The 22,100-nt window shown below is 41.3% G+C and overlaps 1 long non-coding RNA gene across 1 annotated transcript in view; it reads left to right on the top strand.

Annotated features, from left to right (window-relative positions):
* The window catches only part of LOC148132264 (uncharacterized), a 51,160-nt gene extending 30,177 nt beyond the window's left edge, over positions 1-20,983 (top strand). Inside the window, exon 3 of the long non-coding RNA XR_015747786.1 lies at positions 20,930-20,983. This is a non-coding gene — a long non-coding RNA (uncharacterized LOC148132264). The remainder of the gene's footprint in view (positions 1-20,929) is intronic.
* Positions 20,984-22,100: the final 1,117 nt, after the last annotated feature.

Below are 22,100 nucleotides of genomic sequence, written 5' to 3'. Positions count from 1 at the left end.
GCAGAAACCGCACACGATTGCGGATTCCTGTCACCGCCGAAGCCTTGCAAACCGGAAGATCCAGCCATCAAACATTTAGAAAACCAAGAAATTCTGATAAACTAGGAAAAGATATTGGGTGATGAGCAGAGCTCTGGAAAGCAAAAGTAAATAACTCCCTAGAAAGAAAAAATGTTCACGGAGTAACTGCCTTTTTGCCCTTACAACCCCCCATTGATTTTGTTATCCTTCCCTATTATGTCAATGGCCTCACTGACTTCATGAGGCAGATGATATGTCCTATCCTATGAAATGCTTGATAGCTCTGTCAAATCATAACATGCTTTAATTTGCCTAATTCTATAAAGAGAGACTGTAACCTAACCACTTTTTAGGTAATTCTGTCCTGCTTCCTGTTATCTTTAACTGTCAATAAATTAAGTTGTTCTTTCACAGAAATGTATTCATCTGAATGAATACATTTGATGAATGAGTACCTCAAGATGAACTTGAAAAAGGGAGAGAGAAAAAATACAATACTGTCAGAGACTGTGTCATGATTTACATATCTGATTTTATGTACAGGTAGTCCTTATGACCATAATTGGGCCTGTAATTGTAACTAAGTTGTTGAAAAGCTTATCACATGACCGTGTCCAATTTTACAACTTTTGTGGCAGTAAAACGAACATGATGGTCATTAAGCAAACATTGCAGTTGTTAAGCGAACCCGTAAATGCAGGTGAGTTGCCGAGCATCCAAAATGCAGTCACATGATAGGAGGGCTATTGGAACTAAGAATCCAGGATGTAAGTACCTTTTTGAGGGTCCATTATATTTTTGAATGGTTGTTGTGCAACCAGTTGTAAGTTGAAGGCTACCTATAGAAATCCTTGTTTGTAACTCCAGCATATTGAAGAACGTTATGTCTCACTAGATATTTACTGCTCTTATTTCAAAATGGCCTCTGAATGGAGAGGCCATTTTACGGTGCTGTGCTTTTAGTCCTTGCACAATTTTCTTGCAACCTTCTTTGCCTTCTTTCCAAAGGTTAAGAGAAACAAATCGCTTGAGCATTTTTTTTTAACTTCTCCTGTAGAAGCTTCACGCCTCGAAATAGCCAAGCAGAACAGATAGTTCTTGAGTTATGGTCATAACAGAGCCTGCCATTATGATTGCAAGTCATGACAGTTATTAGGTGAGGCACCCAGGTGATTGCCTCACATAATGACCCCCAGCCCTGTCTCCCCGAGGAGGACATTAAAGACCCTGCAGGTCATTAAGTGGGGCATGGGTTGCATGTGAAGCGAACAAAGAGAATTTTTCCGAAGCAAAACACTTTCAAAGACCCTGCTAGAACTTTTCTAAAAATGTTTTGTTGTTTGACTGACTGCCTTTGGGATCCAACTAGGACTCTAAAGGCAAGTCAACCAAGATCACACATTTTAAGCTATTTAGGTTATTTAAAAATGGCACTGTGAAATATTTCTACACCAGAGCCATCAGCAAAATTCATAATGTATTGTATTGGTGAGGATTACACAATCACAGAGATAAGCTGTGTCAATTCCTGACCATAAGAGGGCACCAGCCACTCATATACTGTACAATATGAATCTTTATTTTTTATTTTTTATAGCTTACTGAATTGGTAATAAAGGACTGGGTGGATGGGTGTCCCAGATACAGCCTGACATTAATCTGAATTAATTAAGGTTCTTTAATAACCCTGTGGTTCTACAAAATTGTGGTTTGTGCTTCTGGAAAAAAGCATAAGAAGAAAAAGAAAAGAAAAGTGGCTAAGAAAGTAGGATAATGTCAATCTTGAACAACAATGCTGCCTTATGGCTTGGATTAGTTTTTAGATATATCTTCAGACTTGACAGTCTCTAAAGGTGACAGTTTTAAAGGAGTTACTAGTCAAGCTTTTCCACCAGAGCAGCAAGTGATACCCCCTAGAGATGTTAAGGTGTCCAAAGCCATCTAAATGTTAGGGGGTAGATGATGCAGTCTTCCTTCCTTCCTTCCTTCCTTCCTTCCTTCCTTCCTTCCTTCCTTCCTTCCTTCCTTCCTTCCTTCCTTCCTTCCTTCCTTCCTTCCTTCCTTCCTTCCTTCCTCAAACTGAGAGGTTTTGTTTGCTTGCTCACTCACTGTTTTTCCATTGCTTCTTGCTCTGCCTTCAGATGCTTTGGAGAATAGGTTGACCCCTCTTCTTTATGGAAACCCTTTAGCTATTGGAACATTGCTGCCGTGTCTTCCCTAGTCTTTCTTTTCATTAAACTACTGTAGACTTATTCAATTTCTTCAACTGTTCTTCATAGGTTTTAGCCTCATGTCTCCTAATAACTTTTGTTGCTCTTTTTTTGCACTCTTTCTAGAGTCTCAAGATCTTTTTTATATTGTGATGACCAAAATTGAACACAGTACTCTAAGGAGTGGTGGTATTCTACTGGTTCAAGCCCAGTTCAGGTGAACCGGTAGTAAGAAAACAGCTACCGGATCGGCCGAACTGGTATTTCTTTTTTCTTTTCCTCCTGATCATCAGCTGTACCGATGATCAGCTGTGCCGGGATCCACCACGCTGTTTTACTGCTTCACCCAGGAGGCTTCCCTGAGGCCCAGGAGGCAAAAAGGGGCACACGTGTGTGTGTGTGCTGTGCACATACTCTCGTGCTCTGTTGTTTGCCTCCTGGGCCTCAGGGAAGCCTCCTGGGAGCAAAAATGGCCTCCCAGGAGGCTTCCCTGAGGCCCAGGAGGCCAAAAAAAAAAAAGGAAAGCCGGGGGAGGTGCTGCGAAAAAAAAACCACACCCACCCAGTCACACGGCCACACCTACCTAGCCACACCCATAGAACCAGTAGTAAAAATATTTGCCTCCCACCCCTGACTCCAAGTGTGGTCTTACCAAGCATTATAAAGTGGTGCTAACACTTCACATGATCTTGATTCTATCCCTTTGTTACTGCAGCCTAGGACTGCTTTGCTTTTTTGGTGGCTGCAGCACACTCATATTTAAGGGATTACCCACTGGGGACTCCAAGATCTCTCTCACAGTTATTACTACTGATCCAGGTACCACCTATTCTATACCTATGCATTTGGGTTTTCTTGCCGAAGTATGCGACCTTATTTTCCTCATCATTGAGTTTTGTTGTCTTAGAAAAAATATGGGCAGATCCAGTTTCAAGCTAAAGAAAAAACATACCAGGAGGAGTCAAACTTAGAAGCATTTCTCTGAGATCCTATTTTCAGGAGATCACTTTGAATCTATTCTGCCCTCCCTGTATGAGCTCACCTGTGCCAATTTCACTCTAGATATGCTGAAAACCATTTCAGCTGGCTGAAGATTTTCTTGTTTCAAACCCACATTGGGTCAATTAGAGTGGACCTGACTGCTAGACATTCCTAATGGGTTGGTTTTTGCTGTGGGAAGTTCTTATCCCTGAGGAATAAACATTTTCATTTTCAATTTCAATCTTGGCTTCCAATTGAGTGATGGGCTCCTTTTTATTTTTTCAAAAAACTGCCTGAGAAATGTTAGGCATAACATTTTAATGAGGACAGGCAACTGTTTGCAGGTTCACTGTGTGTTTTTTCTCCTAAATGGTAAAGAGGCTTATTTGTGTGTGTGTTTGTTTTTGTTATAAAGGTCCTCCTTACCCTGGGCTGATTTAATTATAGAATAATTAAACTTTAATGCATTAGTGGGTAGGAATGATTAGGATGGTAAATCAAGTTTGTACTAAAAGTGGAAAAGAAGAGGAGGAAGAGGAAGCAGTAGCAATTGCCAAAGCTAGTTGTTCACATTTGCAAATTAAAACAATGTTAGGGTTATGATCCTGTCCAAAATCTACACAGGCCTACATAATGATCTAAATAAGTAGAACAACTAATATGAAGAAGTAGATTCTAGAGTTAAATTGGATGAAGCAGTTGTTTATAGAACAGACTTTTTCTCATATTTTCCCTCATAGGAATGTCTGTTTAAATATGGCAATCATTGTCGATCTTCTGTCTTGAATTAGAATGTCAGTCCAAATTAAACATTCTTGGCTATCTCTCTTTTTTGTTTATGCCTTTACTATCAACCGATATTCCTTTCTCAATATTCTGATTAAAGAACCCCCAGCAAAAGCAGTTCAAAAGCAGTTCACATCTGATTTCCAAAGTAGGTCATTGACCATATATGAGTTCCAGTGAAAAGGGGAAGATAATGTTCTTTAACCTCTTTCCCCCAGTAAGTTATATACTACCTGGTGTCCTAGAAATTGTTTTTTTTTTTCAAATGTCAATTTCTGTTCAAGTTCCCAAGGAACCATTTGCAATTTTGGAGAACTGCCTAGGAAAGAAGAAAACTGTAATGAAACCAGTCTGGAGGATCTCAACATACAAAAGTATGTCCCTAACAATGAATCTTCAGGGTGACCCCTTTGAATACTATCATCAGGATAAACTGAACCAAGGATGCTTTTTCAAATTAGTTCTATGAACACCTTGTCTCTTTCATGAAATGTATCAATATAAGCCATTTCAAAACAGATGTTGGCCATCTGTGCACACCTTTCTCAGACAGAGCTATGAATGAATGAATTATGTAGTGTGAACTGGTGACTGGGATGGAGATAACTCTGCCATATTAACCTGGTGGGATTGAACTACACAGAATATTCAAATGCATATAACAAGACACATACTTGAAGTCCCTGTGCTCTCTGGATGTCTTGGTACAGCTATTAGTCCTTCAAAATGGTCTAGACAAAAAGCACAACACCTTTGCCACTCTATTACACTGGCTCTCAATTTCAAGGAATGGCACACCACACCAATGCAAAGTGCATTGACATAAAATGGTGTTCCATTCCTTGAAATTAAGAGTGAGTATAATACAGTGGTAAAGGTATTGGATTAATACCCAGGAGACCCAAGTCCCAGTTCCAGCCATACTGTAAATGGAGGCATTTCCATGGTTATAATTTGTGTCAAACCAGCATGAGCTTTCCTGTTTCCCCATATTGTTCTTGTCATGCTGACTTTTCTGGCTTGGCTGTGATGGAACAGAAACTGCAAAATATCCATTTTACCATTTGCAATGCGGGAACTCTATGTATCTTTGTATCAGGCTGTTGATCCATTCATGATTGTTGCCCTTCTCCTACCCCACTCAACCCCACCTCACCCAAATTTGAAGTTCTTCAGGAGTTTTCCCAGGCAACCTTCTTGGTGAATCTGGTCTTCACTTTTCTCTAGGCACTTCTCCAGTCTCTGTAAAAAGGGGCCCAGTTGACTTTCCCTGCTTAAACAAGTAGAATGTCCTGAACTCTTTCCTTTCCTGCCTCCCATCCTCTGGGCTTAAATAAACCCTTACACTATCTCTCCTTTCTTTCTTTACACATTTTGGCTTTAAACTGCAGTCTACAACTAAGGTTGCCGCTGTTAGGTAATGTGCCTAGTTACAAAAATATGTTTTGCCATCAATACAGCTTTCATTGGAAATGTATAATCAGGCATCATGTTGGCCAGAAGCTTTCTCCACATACCAACACCTCAAATTTGTGGTAACCTGGCTACACGCAAAGGCAATATACTAAATATATAAGAGGGAGAATTGTTATTCTAATTTTCCCCTTTCTGTATGGACCAGGATATTGGGATTTTTATTATGCCTGGAACTGCAGTAGTTCACAGTGTAGGCAATGTCTGATTTCTGTATTCTTTTTTAATAGTAAATTTTATTATTTCATTATAAAAGTATAGAAAAACAAGAAAAAAGAGAAGAGTGAAAGAGAGTAGGAAAAGGCGATGATTTTTCACTTTCTTTCTTTGGTGCAGTAGATTACAAAAATAATGCAACATCAACCTTTTGCTTTATATTTCACAACATTTCAAACTATTTCTGTTATTGCAAAATCATTCTAATCATCGAAACCTAAAATCAAAGTTTCATTTTGATCAAAAAGTCCAGAAGCAGCTCCAAATAGAAACAAAACTAGATTAATTATTTTCTTCAATTATGACAATCAATTTCACAATCTCCACTAACTCCATCCGCTTTTCTGTAGTATCTCTCTCTCTCTCTCTCCCCTCTCTCTGTTGGACACGACTTCTCGACTAACAACAACAAGGGACAGGGGAAAAGCCAGATTTTTAATGCACACACATATTTACACAGAAACAAAACACCATGTGCTATTACAGAGAATACAGAGAATCAGTTTGGTGTAGTAGTTAAGGTGCTGGCTTAGAAACCAGAAGACTGTGATTCACCTTAGGCATAAAGGCCAACTGCCTGACTTTTGATCAGTCATACTCCCTCAGTGCAACCCACCTCACAGGTTATTGTTGTGGGGAAAATAGGAGAAGGAAGGAGTATCAGATATATTCACCACCTTGAGTTGTTTATAAACATAATAAAGGTGAGATAAAAATATATACATACATCCTATTCTCTGGGATGAAAAAACACCCCCTTATTCAGTGGTCTAGCATGTCTTAAATATTATGAAGTAGGAAGTTCTTACTTGGAAGAGACAGAAGTAGATTTGGAACCAATACAGAGGAACATTTTGAAGTAAATTTTCTCTGGTTCCACAGATCACAACTGGGTTTGCAACAGAACTGAAATTACTCTAAACTTGGCCAGGTAGTGTAAATGTGGTCCAGGTTAGTCCAAAATGATGACTTGATTCAGCTCTTCAGCCAAATCCATTTTGTTATGTGGGGAGAGGGCATGTGGAAAAAACTTCATGAGAAATTGAAGAGATCCAATTATTACCCCTTGTTTGGTAGCAAAAGAACATTTTTTTTTTGCTATTTCCTGAATATTTATCGGCCAATTTATCATACAGCTTTCTAAGATATTAACTGTGTAAGATAGTGATAATTACATAGCACAGCTGAATTTCATCTTTAATGGCTTTGTAAGGCTGCCCACTTGTCAATGAGATTGGGCATCTTATACAACAAAACAATAAAATACAAATAAACAAGCTAGCCAGCCATGCAGAGAGGGACAAATCAGATGGATTATACCATTGCTGGTGCTTAGTAGAGTCACACAGAATTCTAACTCTGAGCTTAGCACTATTGCTCCATTGTAATATCAGATACAACAAGGCTTTTGCCTTGATCCTCTAAAACAGGGGTCACCAAATTTTTGGATCTCAGGGACCACCAAACTCATAATTTTAAATCCTGCGGACCACTAATATGAATTTTGACTGACGGTGGCTTGCTGGTGGGAAAGTCGGTCCCATATTCCAGAGCTGCAATAATCACAGGACTGGCCTTTTGGTCATCCCAGTGCAGCTCCTCCTCCACCTGGGTGTACTGGCCTGCCATGGACTGGAGAAGCTGCTCCGGGATGACCAAAAGGCCAGTCCTGTGATTACTGCAGCTCTGGAATATGGGACTGACTTTCCCACCAACGTCAGCAAGCCACCCCAGGGTGGATGTCCCTCCCCCGCCGTTGGTCTTACCTTCCAGTTCCAGCTCGCGTGGCTCTATTCAAGGTAAGGTTTGTGCTTAGCTGAAGGGTGGGGGCCAGTGGGTGGGCGGACCATGTGGGCAGCGCAGCCTTGTGTTCCCATGCAGCCTGGATTAATTGCTTTGGGGGGACATTTCTCTGTGGACCACCAAAATTTTCTCGCGGACCACCAGTGGTCCCCGGCCCACTGGTTGCCGACCACTGCTCTAAAACACCAGTGCCTTTAGGTTGTTCAAGAGGTGCCAAGCCCAACCCCTCTTTTTAAAAAGTTGGTTCAAAGAAAGATGTCTGAGCATGTGCAAAATGCTTTCTCCAATACAGCTCCTCCGTTACATTTGTAGAGTCTCATTTTCTCATTTTACTTGCCTGTTTCAGCATGTCTTTTCATCATGATATGTGGACCAACATAGGCATGATATGCCCTTGGCCTGAATGCTGACTGTAGCTGAACTTCCATCATGCTCTAACCCAGGGAGCCAAGACCCATGTGGCTGCAAGCCTAATTATTTTTGGCAATTGCCACCCGACAGCTGGAGCTCCTTACTAGCTTCCCAATCAGTTAGAATAGTGGTAGGTTCTTTCTCTGCACTGGGAACTGATGGCAGCTGTGGCAATCTAGGCGCCAGCCTTCTCCATCCAACAGTGCCATGTTGTGAGTTCTTCCATCTCCATTGGAAAGAAGACTAGTCCAACTGACCACACCCATTTGGAGTTGGGCATTTTCTCTGGCTTTCCGTTTCTCCAAACCTGCTTCTGCCATGCATCCTTCTCTTTGCTTCTTTCTGTTTTTCCACAATTGCATGATTTCCAAGACTCAGGTGCCAATTGTTGGGCAAAAGAGCATCTGGATTGCTCTTTTTTTCATTCTGGGCACTGCAGTTCCAGCTGGAACAGGATCAGAGAACCGCTCCCTCAAGCGGAAGCTGGTGGAACAAACCTGATGGTAGCATTGGGTGGTGACTCACTTGCTTTTGTTCTAGTTTAGCTAATTGATTGCTATTGTGTAGTGGGCTTCAGTAAGCAAGAACCAGGCCAGCATAGCTGCAACAGCATTTATTGACTCAAAACTGGAACTGAGGAACTGCAGGCAAATGCCAGTGATTTATACTCTAGGGCCCACAGGGCTTTAACCAATCATAGAACTAGAAAAAGCCCACCCAAATACTGTATAAATGTTCTAAATTTCTCTCCAAAACAGTTGGAGCTAGCAGTTAGGGTAATCTAAAGGTTAGTTTCACTTTAGCACAGTAAACACAACTATATACATTCAATACATAACAATTGCCATTCAAAAATGTGGCAGATTCAGTTATGAGCACCTTGCTGTCTAACAGCAGAATTAAGACTAGGTTGGCTCAACAATCAGAGTTTCAAGACTTTCAAATGTAAAGGCTCATACCTTAACCACCATACACTATGAGCTGCAATGATACCTTCTTTGTGCATATGAAAGGCTCCAGTGTTTTATATGGACAGGTAAGAGCTGAGTGGTGTGAAGCATCTTTGCTAAGCTAAAGCATTACATTGTCCAGTTAGATTTGTGATCTGAAGATCCAGGAAAATGTGGGTGCCCAAACATCAAGTTGTAAATCATGCATGATCAACACCATTACTTAGTCTATACAATGTTTGTTACGAGTCTCCTTCCAGTTTTCTAACGCTGTAGAGGCTAAGCCAACATAAATCCACCTTAACCTCTTTATGTTGGAATTCATTGTTAGAATGTATTTCTATGCAACAACTACAGTAAATGGCAGTGTTTACAAGTTTGGATCTATGGTATATATACTCTATACCAGGGGTCCCCCAGTCCATGGATTGGTACTGGGCCGCGACATACCAGAAACCAGGCTGTGCAAACAAGCGAAGGCCCATCCGTGGGATGCAGTCAGCATGCAAAACCACGCTTCCTCCAGTCTGTGGAAAAACCTCTTTTCACAGAAATGGTCCCTGATACCCAGAAAATTGCGGGCTGCTGCTATATGCACTCTTGTTCTAAGTAGAGTTTCCTGTTTCTTACTACAGTTAAACAGTTGAGCAGAAAAGCATGTGGTGATTGTTTTGTACTCTTTATTTGTGGTGCTATATATAAACAGAATTTCCCAACGCTTTATTTATTTATATCCCACCTTTATCAGTTTTATAAACAGCTCAAGGTCTAAACAGTCATTCCACCACCTTTTTTCTCCACAATAATCCTGTGAAGTGGGTTGAGCTGAGACAGAGGGACTGGCCCAAAGTCCCTCAGCCAGTTTTCTTGCTTAGGTTGGGACTAGAAGTCATAATGTCTGGTTTCTAACCTAGATTTATTGAATTTCCCTCAGTTCTGAAAAAAGATATTTAACATTACTGTCCCTTACTGCTATACACATGTGAAATAGTCATCATTGGTTGTGATCTTCATGGAGAAAACTGTTTGACCTTGTGAACAGTGGCAGAGTTCCTGATGGGGAAACACACCTCAGGAGGCCCTATTTTTATGTAAAGGGAGAAAAATGAAGTATGGGTGAAACAGTTCGGCTATGATGGGGAAATCTCACAGCAGGTCTCTATAGGCTTTCTTCAGTGCACATTTTCTAGAAAACTAAAAACGGTGTCAGGCAAAATGGCACTTTCAGAACCCACCCAGTCTGATCCTTATCGTTGAGTGATTCCTTTCATTTAGTGCAAGTTAGTTCAAATAATAACACAAAGGTGGGGTGGGAACATTTGAAAAACTTTATTTCTTCACAGAGTTAAAAAAACAAAACATTTGGGATTGACATTTCAAAGCAAGCGTGCCAAATCGCCTCACAACAGATATTTATGTAGTTCATACCTTACATCAGCAATTCTGATTGACGCACCTTATCTTCTGGCAGGCTTTCTTTTTAAATCTCTGGGTAGAATTTCCTAGCTCCCTTACGGGGGGCGCCAGTAACTTATGTCACCTTTTTCTTTCTAAGAACTTCTAAGTAGCATCCTCTTGTGGTACTATTATTATGAGTGGGAATGATACAGTTTCGAGGTGGGGAGGGAATCCAGATTCTTTGGTGCTTCCATAAGAATGATAAGAGGGGAGAATGGCTGCTTTAAATTTGTACACCTTCCCAATTGATCTGGCCTACCCCTTTTGGTGTGTGATTTTTCACATGCTTTGCAAGACTTGGTACAGTCCTTGGGCAGGGGTGGGATCCGACAGGGTTAACTATTGGTATGGTGACTTATGAGGTTCGGTGATTTACGATGTGCTTCCTTCCCTGCACACTGTGCCCGCGTGTCTGTAAATCGTCATCAGCACGCTGAGTGCAGAGAAGCAGCCTTTGAAAAAGGACATTTTTCCTGCTTTTTTAACTGCAGCTGTGCCTCGCGTGGCAGCTGAAGTTGAAAAAGCAGGAAATAAAGGTCAGGTAAGAATCCGGACGGGCAGGTGGGCAAAAACAACAGCAGACATAGAACCGGTTCTATGTCTGCTGCTCTTCAGAGCTACCGGTTCTACAGAGGTGGACAGAATCGGTAGAAGTCCACCCCTGCCCTTGGGCCAGCAGAAGTCAAATATGTCTGCTTTGAAGCATACTTTCTATCCAAGGGTAAGGGTTTTTTCTCTCCCTGCCTCGAAACTTTTGAGGTAGTAATGCACAGCTGACATTTATGGGATGTACTGAAAGTACGAGTGGGAGACTACACCGGATCACTGTGAATATGCAAATAGCTCTAATGGTGCATTAGTAACCCTTCTGGCTGCTTTGTGCCATTAAAAATGATTGCCGAAATGACTGCATTTAGAGAGACATTATAACTTCTTTCCCCACTTTGCAAAAATACGTAGGTAACTGATCTTATCAACTCTTCCTGCTGAACAGAGACGTGTGGTCTCTGTAAGGATCTCCCAATTTCAGGCCTGCTCCTAGTTATGTGATATATATCTATATATATAAATCTCCCACTCGCTAATAAGTTTTCCTTGTTTCTTTAGCGGCTGCTTCCCATGTAGATTATTGATAATGTAACTTTTTAAAACATCGCTGTTGTATGTACACTCTTAGACATTCAGGTTGATCTAGGAAAAGTTAACCCCTGTGAATATCATAGAAAAAGTTAGATATGCTTAACAGAACAATCTGAAAGACAGTTACACAAAATATAGGCCCCATTGCTAACTGATTTAAGGAATGCAGGTTAAGAAATATATATATATATATATACCATGAAATAAGTTGATTCTTCTTGCAAATAAGCATCTGGATTCTATATGCATGTTAAGTGAAAAAGCATTAGGTAGGAAGGAGCTATGCTCCTTCTCTGTAGCTCTTTTTTTAAAAGAAAGGCGGATACATTTTTTATAAGCATTTGTAATGCACAGTCAGGGCTTGAATCCTCTCTTGTTCAGTTTGTAAAGTATCATTTAAATATTGCATATCTATTGCGAGGGTATTTGCAATCAAGAAACTATGATTGTCCCCTTGGTAGCTCATTCACTGAAACCATTAATTGTTGTTCAATGCAACATCCATTGGCATCTTTTGGTAGTCCTTTTTGATATCATAAAGAGAAACAATTACATGTGCCATTTAAATCCCATCTCTGTTCTCTCCATCCTTACTGTTGGAATTCATTGTTGAAATGTATTTCTATGCAACGACTACAGTAGTATTCAGCCAGTAGATGGCAGTATTTACAAGTTTGGATTTATGGGATACTGCACTGGGTATCAAACTTGATCGTGTCATGTGACATATCGTGAGGTATCGTCACATTTGTTGCCTTTGCGGAGCTGGGATGTGCGTGGCCTCCGCATGAAACATCTGGCCCACTGGCCGCCAGTTTGACAGGCCTGGATTGTATACTCTATACTCTTTTATTCTAAATAGAGATTCCTGTTTTCCTGTCACAGTTAAACAGTTGAGCAGTAAAGCACATGGTGATTATACTCTTTGTTTGCTCTGCAGTGCTATATGTAAACAGAATTTCAATGGTGGTGTGCTACTGGTTTGGCCCAGTTCGGCCAAACTGGTAGCAAAAATTCCTACCGGTTCGGCCAAACTGGTACTAAAAAAAGCCTCCAATGATCAGCTGAGAGGAGAAAGAAGAGAAAAGCACAGGATCGGCCCTCCCACCCACCCCTGCGCCTTTCTCTTCTTTCTCTTCTCAACTGATTGCCACTGCAGGCCTCAGCTGGTGTGTGGAAAGCTGCGCGTGCATGTTAGGTGCACACACATGGGGATGACCACCGAACCGGTGGTGGAACAGGTAGGATCCCACTGCTGCAGAATTTCCAACCGGTAGATAGGATGAGGCAGTGTAGTAACTTCAACTGTTCCTCTGGTGTCTGCAGCAAATCCAGCCTATCAATTAAATTCCATAGACCGTGGCAAATGGATGGATAGCGTGGTACCTATTCCTCTTTTCCATTTCAGGGCCAGCCATTTTTAACGAGAGAAGGAAAAGGCTTGGTCTCTGGACTTGCTACGGTCAGGCTAATGCTGAGGCATAGAATTCTGCCTTGTTATATTTCAAGGACCTGGCTTTTCAGAGCTGGATCAAATTTTTCTTGCAACTGCTGCCATCCCCACACCCTCCAGCCTTCCTCCCCAGTGCCTTCTGCCCTCCCACGTCTGCCTTTCAGGAGGTAAAGGTGTATGTGCTGGGCTGAGCCTCATCCGCTGAGATGGTAGTGCTGATTATCAATCTCCTGCAGACTTGATAGGGAGATTTAATCATTTTCTTCCCTGCAGTTGTCCTGAGGAAAATCTCTCATCTGCAGCTTTTCGGTGCCCTGGGAAGAAATTTCCTGCTGGCAACCTGCCTGCCCTCATCAAATACTAGCGTTGGAAGAAGGATCTTCTTCCAAAGAAAAGGTCCAGAAGTGGGAACGGAAAAGTGGCATTTCTCTTCTTCTCTCCCCTTTCCTTTCTTCAGTTTTTTAATAAATTTCTCATGCTCAATGGGGTAAATTGTTTTTTTTTTTTAAACAGGGTGGTTAAAGATGCTTTCAACATCGTACATAATATTAAGAAGCTGCAAAATCTGTGTTCAGATATTTTATTTATTTATTTATTTTATTTGTCAATCTCTTACAAGATAATAGGTATAAGTATAAACATAGTTATGAATATGTGAAATGGATACATATAAGAAAAATAAAAAAGAAACAATAGGATAGGGACAGTATAGGGACGTTGGTGCGCTTATGCACGCCCCCTACAGACCTCTTAGGAAAGGGGTGAGGTCAACAGTAGACAGTCTAAAGTTAAAGTTTTGGGGGTTTGGGGAAGAAACCACAGAGTCAGGTAGAGTATTCCAGGCATTGACCACTCTGTTGCTGAAGTTGTATTTCCTGCAATCAAGTTTGGTGCTGTTTACCTTGAGTTTGTATCTATTGTGTGCTCTTGTATTGTTATAGTTGAAGCTGAAGTATTCATTGACAGGTAGGACATTGCAATGTATGATTTTATGTACTATACTTAGATCGGACCGAAGGCGGCATATTTCTAGGTCTAGAATTTCAAGTCTGGTGGCATCAGGTATTCTGCAACGAGTAGAGGAGTGGAGAACTCTTTTTGTGAAATATTTATGGACTTAGTAGTGTGATATTACCAGAGAAAAAGCTACCTAGGATTAGGTTAACAACTCTTAATGCCTTTTTGGCTATGTAGTTACAGTGGGCTCTGCATCTACAGATGATAGGCCTCTGAACTCCACTTCAGCCAGGTTCAGATTGGCCAGAAGGACTTTCTAGCAGGACTTTTCTTTATCTTCTTTAATTCTTAAGTGGCTATGGTCCACATTTCCAGGACTTATTTCATTGATTGAAAGTATTCACGTCTGATTGGAATCATCTTGAGCTTACCAAAAGGCGTAATACCTCCCCTTTCCTCAAACCAATTAAGATTTCTCATTATTACCCAGCCAATGAATTGTCACTGGAAAATGTTCTACGTGTTTTGCTTGGTTTAATATCCCTCCTCCCCCTTTGACATATGTTATAAGTTTCTATTTAAAGGCCTGAAAATTAGCATTGTTTACCTGGGCTGGGATGAATCATTTTTTAGAATATCAAAAGCTGATTTTAGCACACTTTAAATAGAATCTATCTATCATGATCTTTGCTTATGGCAGGATGCTAGCTCAACTGAAATTTTTTCTGTGCCTCTGGATAAAGACTTAAATAACTCCTTTCTGGAGAGGACCATCTATTGCAGGGGTGTCAACCTTTATTTCACTGAGGGCCGCATCTGGGTTGTGTTTGACCTCGGGGGGCTGGGGTGGCCATGGTGAATGTGGATGTGGTCAGCTCAACATCACTCGTGTTGGGGGTGCCTCTGGTGGTCCAAACACTTTGCCAGCAAAAACAGGCTCCCGAGCTCCGTTTTTGGCTGTGACGGCCTCCTGCAACCCTCTGCCAGTGAAAACAGAGCTCTGGAGGGCTACCAATGGCCCTTGCATGCTATGTTTTTGGCTGTAACGGCCTCCTACAACCCCTCTGCCAGCAAAAACAGAGCTTGGGAGGGCTGCCTGTGGCTGGATCCAGCCCCTGGGCCTTGAGTTTGACACCCCTGGTCTATTGAATGCCCCTTTCTAAAACTCCCAAAACGTTGTGTGAAGCAAACTATTGCTCAAGTATGGACAATGTGGTCCCATAAAAAAAAAAAACCATAGGGAATAAGTTGAAACTGTCATGGCCTTGCCCTCTCCAGATGCCAGTACGGAGGAAGAGGGTGAGTTTGAGTCTGCAGAGGAAAGAATGGAGCCAAGTAAATGGCACATTAGGAAGAAATGGAAGGCACAAAATATTCACTCGCCCCCCCCTTTGGTATGCATTAATCTTCCAATGCAGCACAAGCAAAGCAATAAAAATAGAACATAACACAGACCAATATTAATAGTATAATTAGATTATTAGGTAGTTTAACCTTTTCCAATGCCTCAGAGGAGAAGAAAATGAATTGTTTGCATGATTGAAATGTAGAACTGTTCATCTCCAGTGCCGTGGTGGAAAAGGGCAGAATATACATTAAAGTGTGCATGTTTTCTACAGGTGTGGAGAGGTGAAACTGATTGGACCAAAGAGACACTTTGAAATTCCTTGGTTGGTAGGTTAACACAGCTCCCACTTTCAGGATGTTTCAGTTCTTTTCCCCTCTCACTGATGCCAAGAACAAAATGCCAGTTGCTTTGTCTTGTGGAGCAAGTCTTTTGTAGATTGGTTAAAAAAAAGATGAGAGCAGTTTTACATGTTTTCAGTTATTTTGACCAAAAGGGGAAATTTGGCAGAACTTGGGTTAATTTCACAAATTAAAAGACATCCCTCTATCTCCCCAAAGAAATGTATTTTAGCTGCTGAACTGGGAAGGAGGACTTCCACTGAAAATGTTACCTAGTGGACTAATGAAACATCTGCAAGCAAGCCACCAAGGTCAGAGAATACCAAGGACTTCACAGTTCAATTCTGAGCTACAGATACTCTCTTCTATTGAATCATAATTCCAACCAGAGGTGGTATTCAGCAGTTCTGACAGGTTTTAGAGAACCGGTAGTGGAAATTTTGAGTAGTTTGGAGAACCAGCAAAAACCACCTCTGATTGGTCCTGCCCCCATCTATTCTCTGCCTCTTGAGTCCCAGCTGATTGGTTGGGTCTTCTTTTGTTGTCCTGCACAGGAGAACGGAGCTGGAAAGCAGGTTAGCGGGGTAGGGAGGGAATGGAGATTTGGCAGTATCCTTCCCCTGCCCCTCCCACCAAGGCACACTACACCCACCAAGCCACGCCATGCCCCGCCCACCAAGCCATGCCCACAGAACTGATAGTAAAAAAAATTGAATACTACCACTGATTCCAGCCCAATATAGTTAGCATCAATAGTGAGGAAGTTGGGAACTATTTCTCAGCAACATCTGGTGAGCAGGTTTTTTTCCCAATTCATGAGCTACAACCTGGCTCATTCTAAAAATGTTTCTCTGAAGTTTAAGATTCTAGTCCTGTTTAGTTAGAACTCTGCTTTATTCCTAAGGGTAGCGTGTGGATCAAAACTCAGGCACGTTTCTGCACCACTTGAGTTTCCCACTCATCTTCTGGTTTCTTTAACAGGATTTTTTAGCCTGCACTATCCCAAAAATTTCAGGATAGAGAAGAGCAAAAATTCAGAACATTTTAATTAAGTAAAATTAAATGTAATTACAGCTTGCATGTGGTAGGAAATGTAATGAGTGGTGCCATTAACACGTCTGTTGGTAAAAGCAGCTGAAGAGGCCACACCAATGTTCATAATGAGTCATTGGAGTGGAACACTTATTATAAGTACGAATAATAGTTGATTGTATGTTAAGAGCACATGGTTCAAATTCAAATGCTACCTGTTCTCAGACTGAACACTGACAGAAATAATAATCATTCAGTAGCAAATGTTTTTTTAATTAATCACATTCCCCCCCCTCAACTCATCTTATCTCTTGCAAATCAGGATATGGAACTTTTGCAGATATTTGAGATCTAAATGCTAAGAGACTTGTGAAGTTCTTGGTGTCTCTGAACTTAATTGTTTTTTTGCAGATATTTCATTACCCAGGCAGCAGAGATGGTATTCAGCAGATTCTGAGCAGTTCTGGAGAACCGATAGCGGAAATCTCAACAAATCTCTGTCTTACATATTGGCAAAAAGAATCAGAAAATAAAATACAAGCTAAATAGTCAAGACCTTGTTGAGGATCCAAACCAGGGGTGGGATTCTACAGGTTCGCACCTATTCGCTAGAACCGGTTGTTAACATTCTAAGCAGTTCGGAGAACTGGTTGTTAGAAGAAATTACTGGCCTAATCCTGTAAGGAAGGCAGGAAGGAAACATTCTGGTGTTGCTTACAGAAACTGCCTCTCCATTAACTCTTATTACATTCACGGCAGGACTAGACTTCCTGTCTCAGGAACTTCTCTGGAGTTTTTTTTTTCTTCCTTTGCTGGTACTTTGCTTGTGTGGAGTGACCATTCAAAGTTACAATGGCACTGAAAAAAGTGACTTATGACCGTTTTTCACACTTACGACTGTTGCAGCATCCCCACAGTCGTGAGAGGCCAGGCGAGGAGATGCATGCCTTAATGTGAGTGATGTTGAGGTGGCCACGCCCAGCCAGTCACATGACCACCAAACCATGCTCACCAACTAAGCCACACCCACAGAACCGGTTGTTAAAAAATTTGAATCACACCCCTGATCCAAACTCTGTCAAGGACCTTGGAGTACTCATCTCTAATGATCTAAGTGCTAGAGCCCACTGTAACTACATAGCCAAAAAGGCATTAAGAGTTGTTAATCTAATCCTACGTAGCTTCTTCTATGGTAATATCACACTACTAACTAGAGCATACGAAACATTTGCTAGACCTATACTTGAATACAGCTCATCAGTCTGGAACCCATATCATGCATCTGATATTAACACAATTGAGAAAGTCCAAAAATATTTCACAAGAAGAGTTCTCCGCTCCTCTACTCATTGCAGAATACCTTATGCCACCAGACTTGAAACTTTAGACCTAGAAAACCTAGAACTACGCTGCCTTCAATCCGATCTAAGTATAGTATATAAAATCATACATTGCAATGTCCTACCTGCAAAAGAATACTTCAGCTTCAATCATAACAATACAAGAGCACACAATAGATACAAACTCAAGGTTAACCGCACCAAACTTGATTGCAGAAAATACGACTGGTCAATGTCTGGAATACTCTACCTGACTCTGGTTTCTTCCCCAAGCCCCAAAAACTTTAACCTTAGACTGTCTACTATTGATCACACCCCTTTCCTAAGAGGCGTGCATAAGCACACCAATCATGCCTCCTGTCCCTGTCCTATTGTTTCTTTTTATTTTTCTTATGAGTATCCATCTCATGTATTCAAAACTATGTTTATTCTTATACCTGTATCTTGTAAGTGATTGACAAATCAAATCAAATGAAATCAATCAATCAATAAATAAATTTTGAGTAGTTCGGAGAACCGGAAAATACCCCCTCTGACTGGAGATTTTATAGTATCCTTCCCCTGCCATGCCCACCAGGCCACGCCCACAGAACCAGTAGTAAAAAAAAATTGAATCCCACCACTGCCAGCGAGGTAACATCATCAATGCTGGAAGGGAGTGAGGTTTGCTTTCTGTTTATATAGAAATGCTTGCCCTGTCAGTGTTGCTGGGATTTGTTGTTTTCTTTTGGGTAATTCCTTGATTGGATTCTTGTTTACTGTTTAATTGTTTAAGTTGATAGTTCCTTGATTGAGATATTATTCACTGCTTGATTGTCTTCTTTTCCGAGTCTTTTTTTTTTTTTTTTGCAAGATTGCACGCAAGTCTGTTGGTCTGACTGTGTGATGTCACCCAAATCCAAGATAGATCTGCATTTCCAGTTTATCCTAATGTGCAACAGCTACCCACCAATTCTGGAAAGCAGGAACAACAGGACATCATCCGTAACCCAAACACAACCAAAAGCTGATGACCGCTTTGCCCGTGGTTTTTGGTCACCCTTTTCTGTCATTACTTCTGCCTTCTGAGCCAGCATTTCTCCCAAGATTTGTGTGGCTCCCAACCTGACTTTCTAAACAAAGCCCTTAAAACATAGCTTTTGCCAAGGCCTTGGTCTAACAGATGGCAGGTCTTCAACAGTATTCTGGGTGTGCAGGATATATTGTCTTTATATGTTGCTTTAAAAAAAAGTTTGCTACTTTTTATGTTTTTAATTGCCAAGAGTCATTTTGAATTGGGCAGCCTTACAAATGTAAATACATAGATCCATGTGCGCATGTAACACACACACACACACACACACACACTTCTTTCATTCAGTTGTGTCTACTTCTTGGAGACTTCCTGAACAAGTTACCACAGTTCTCTTGACAAAGTTTTTCAGAAGCGGTTTGTCACTGCTTCCTTCCAAGGGTTGAGAGAAAGTGACTGCCCCAAGATCACCCAGCTGGCTTCGCGCCCAAGGCAGGACTAAAACTCACAATCTAAAACCAAATATAAAATAACAATAGTAGAGTTTACTGTCAGGATATTGAAAGCTGGGGGCCTGTTCCCAGATAATTACAGGGAACCTATCTGAAGAGGAAAAAACAGTTTCTGAAAGAAATAACTTGGTTTAATACCAGTTTTAAATTAGTTTTAAACCAATCTATTTACTTTAGTAGAAACAACAATTTATTTAAAAAATATTTACAGATCTGGAAAAATATAACAATAGTTATTTTAAGATGGAAGACAGCTGAACCTGTTGTCTCAGCTAGGAAGAATGCCAGCAGAACAAATTGAATACTTTACCAAGGATTTACTTTTTATTTCAAATAATCCCACCAAGAATTGAGTAGGAGTTTTGACTTTGCTTTCTAATGAAGTCCTTAATATGGGCTTTAATGCTGGTGGTAATTTGAAACTATGACTATTACCTAATCTGCTTCCCACCTTCTAAGCTATATCCCCCGTTTGGCTTAAGTTTTTGCAGCGTTAATACTATCGTCAAGCCAAAACATCAAATGCACTGTCTGCAGGGAACAAGTTCCTTTTTCAATCAGAAGGGAGGTTTTTATGCACTAGATGGAATCAGCCAGGCATGTCTAGTTGGGAACAGGCCCCCAGTTTGAGACAAGCAGATTGCCGTCAATACTTCCTTCAAAAACACCCTATTACAGTATTGCAATTCTAGTAGGTACAGGGAATAAAATGATGCTGAAAAGGACCCAACGGTGATCTTTCCCAGTGAAGATTACTCAGATTTCCCCCTCAGCTCTTCCCATTCCATTACAGATTATTGGGTTCTGGGAAAACAATAGCAGAGGTAGCCAAATAACATAAAGTAAGATTTTGTGAAGGCTTCCAGGCCACTCCTTTTATTCCTTAGAATCAGAGGTAGTATTCAGCAGGTTCTGACCAGTTCTGGAGAACCAGGAGCGGAAATTTTGAGTAGTTTGGAGAACCAGCAAATACCACCTCTGACTGGCCCCGCCCCCATCTACTCTCTGTCTCCCGAGTCCCAGCTGATTGGCTGGGTCTTCTTTTGTTGCCCTGCACAGGAGAACGGAGCTGGAAAGCAGGTTAGTGGGGTAGGGAGAGAATGGGGATTTTGCAGTAACCTTCCCCCAGGAGTGGGGTGGGAATGGAGATTTTGCAGTATCCTTCCCCTGCCACGCCCACCAAGCCATGCCTACCAAGCCACACCACACCCACCAAGCCACACCCACAGAACCGGTAGTAAAAAATGTTTGAATCCCACCACTGCTCAGAATAATTGCTTATTTTTTGAATCTTTTTTGTGAACCAGAAGGAGCCTGGAAGGAGTTTGCTTGCTTTGTCCTCTGGTTGACAGAAGGCAAGCATCCCCTAGTGATGCTTCTGCTTCAGACCTCTTATTTTCTTATGAAAAGAAAAACCACCATCTATTTTTTTTATTAATTTGAGTTAGTGTGAGCTCGTTCCTGCTTTGTTCCTCTTTTCTTTTCCAGAGCTGAAACCATTCAGAAGAAATGCAATTCCAACTGTTGGAAGCGCCATCTAAAGTTGACCTGAGAACTTCCGGTTTGCAACCTTTCGGTGGCGGCAGGGATTTGCGACCGCGCGATCCCTGCTGCGTTCACCGTCAAGGTTCCCCCGATCCATTTGGATCTGGGGGATATAGCTGCCCCGCAGAGGCAGCTGAAGACAGGGGGATCCGGCAAGGGGTTTGGGGTGTCGTAAACCCCCTCCCCAGCCGGCTAAACCCCCTTTTCCCGAGGCGGAGGAACGGCAGTCAGCAATGGCTGCCACGAAGAAAGCTGCAGCCGGACAAGCAGGTGCAGGAGGGAGGAAGCTGAAAGAAGAGTGAAAGTTGCTTCTAACCGGGACAAGACGGGAGAAAGTGACCTGGAACCTTGAAGGCTGCTAAGTATATATTGTTCCCTGTGAGAGTTTTAAGCTGCGAATATTCTAAAGGGGAAAGTTTTTTATTTGTTCTACTCTCCTTCCTAAAGTGACAGCGGAAAAAAAAAAACCTTTTTGGCTGTGAGTGGGAAGGGAGAGTGAAAAAAAGAATTAGAGCAAAATTTGAAAATAAGGAGAAGATTGCCTAGAATTACAAAGAGTTTAAAAACTTCCAAAAAATATATTTGAAAAGGATTTGTGATTACTTTAACCCCAGAAAGAGAAAGTGAAGAAGAAGAAGGTATCTAAAAGAAATAGTCTGTTTGGATTGTTTGGTGACTTTGGAACCTTTGGAAATTACTTCTGATTAAATCATTTGGGTGGCTGTTTGGAAAACCTTTTTCTCTACACAATGGCATCATCTATGGATGAATTGGAACTTATATATCAAAAATTTGAAAGAGAAAAACAAGGAGGGGAAGATGGTCTTGACACTATTTTTCAATACTTGGAAATGGCGGTTTATACTTATGTGAAGCAGAATGAGGATGATGGGGACAAAGAAGAAGGAGAAGCCATCTTTGATGAACAAATTACTTCGACTGGAGAAGAGAAAAAGCAAGAGAAAAAGGGAAAAAGGTCTTTAAGATCTGGAAAAATAGCCCAAAAAGAGAAGAATAAGGTGAAAAGGGGATATTATGTTAAGAAACAACAGAAAGGGGGAAAGCAGAATAAAAGGGAGGTGGAGAGACAAGGGGTTAAAGAGGATAAGGAGAA

This window comes from Notechis scutatus, chromosome 2 (genome assembly GCF_049901735.1).
Source record: "Notechis scutatus isolate UNSWTSFEM ecotype Mainland chromosome 2, rNotScu1.2, whole genome shotgun sequence".
In the NCBI taxonomy this organism is placed as follows: domain Eukaryota; kingdom Metazoa; phylum Chordata; class Lepidosauria; order Squamata; family Elapidae; genus Notechis; species Notechis scutatus.
Note: the sequence above shows the minus strand (reverse complement) of the source record. Positions and strands in the feature narration are given on the sequence as shown.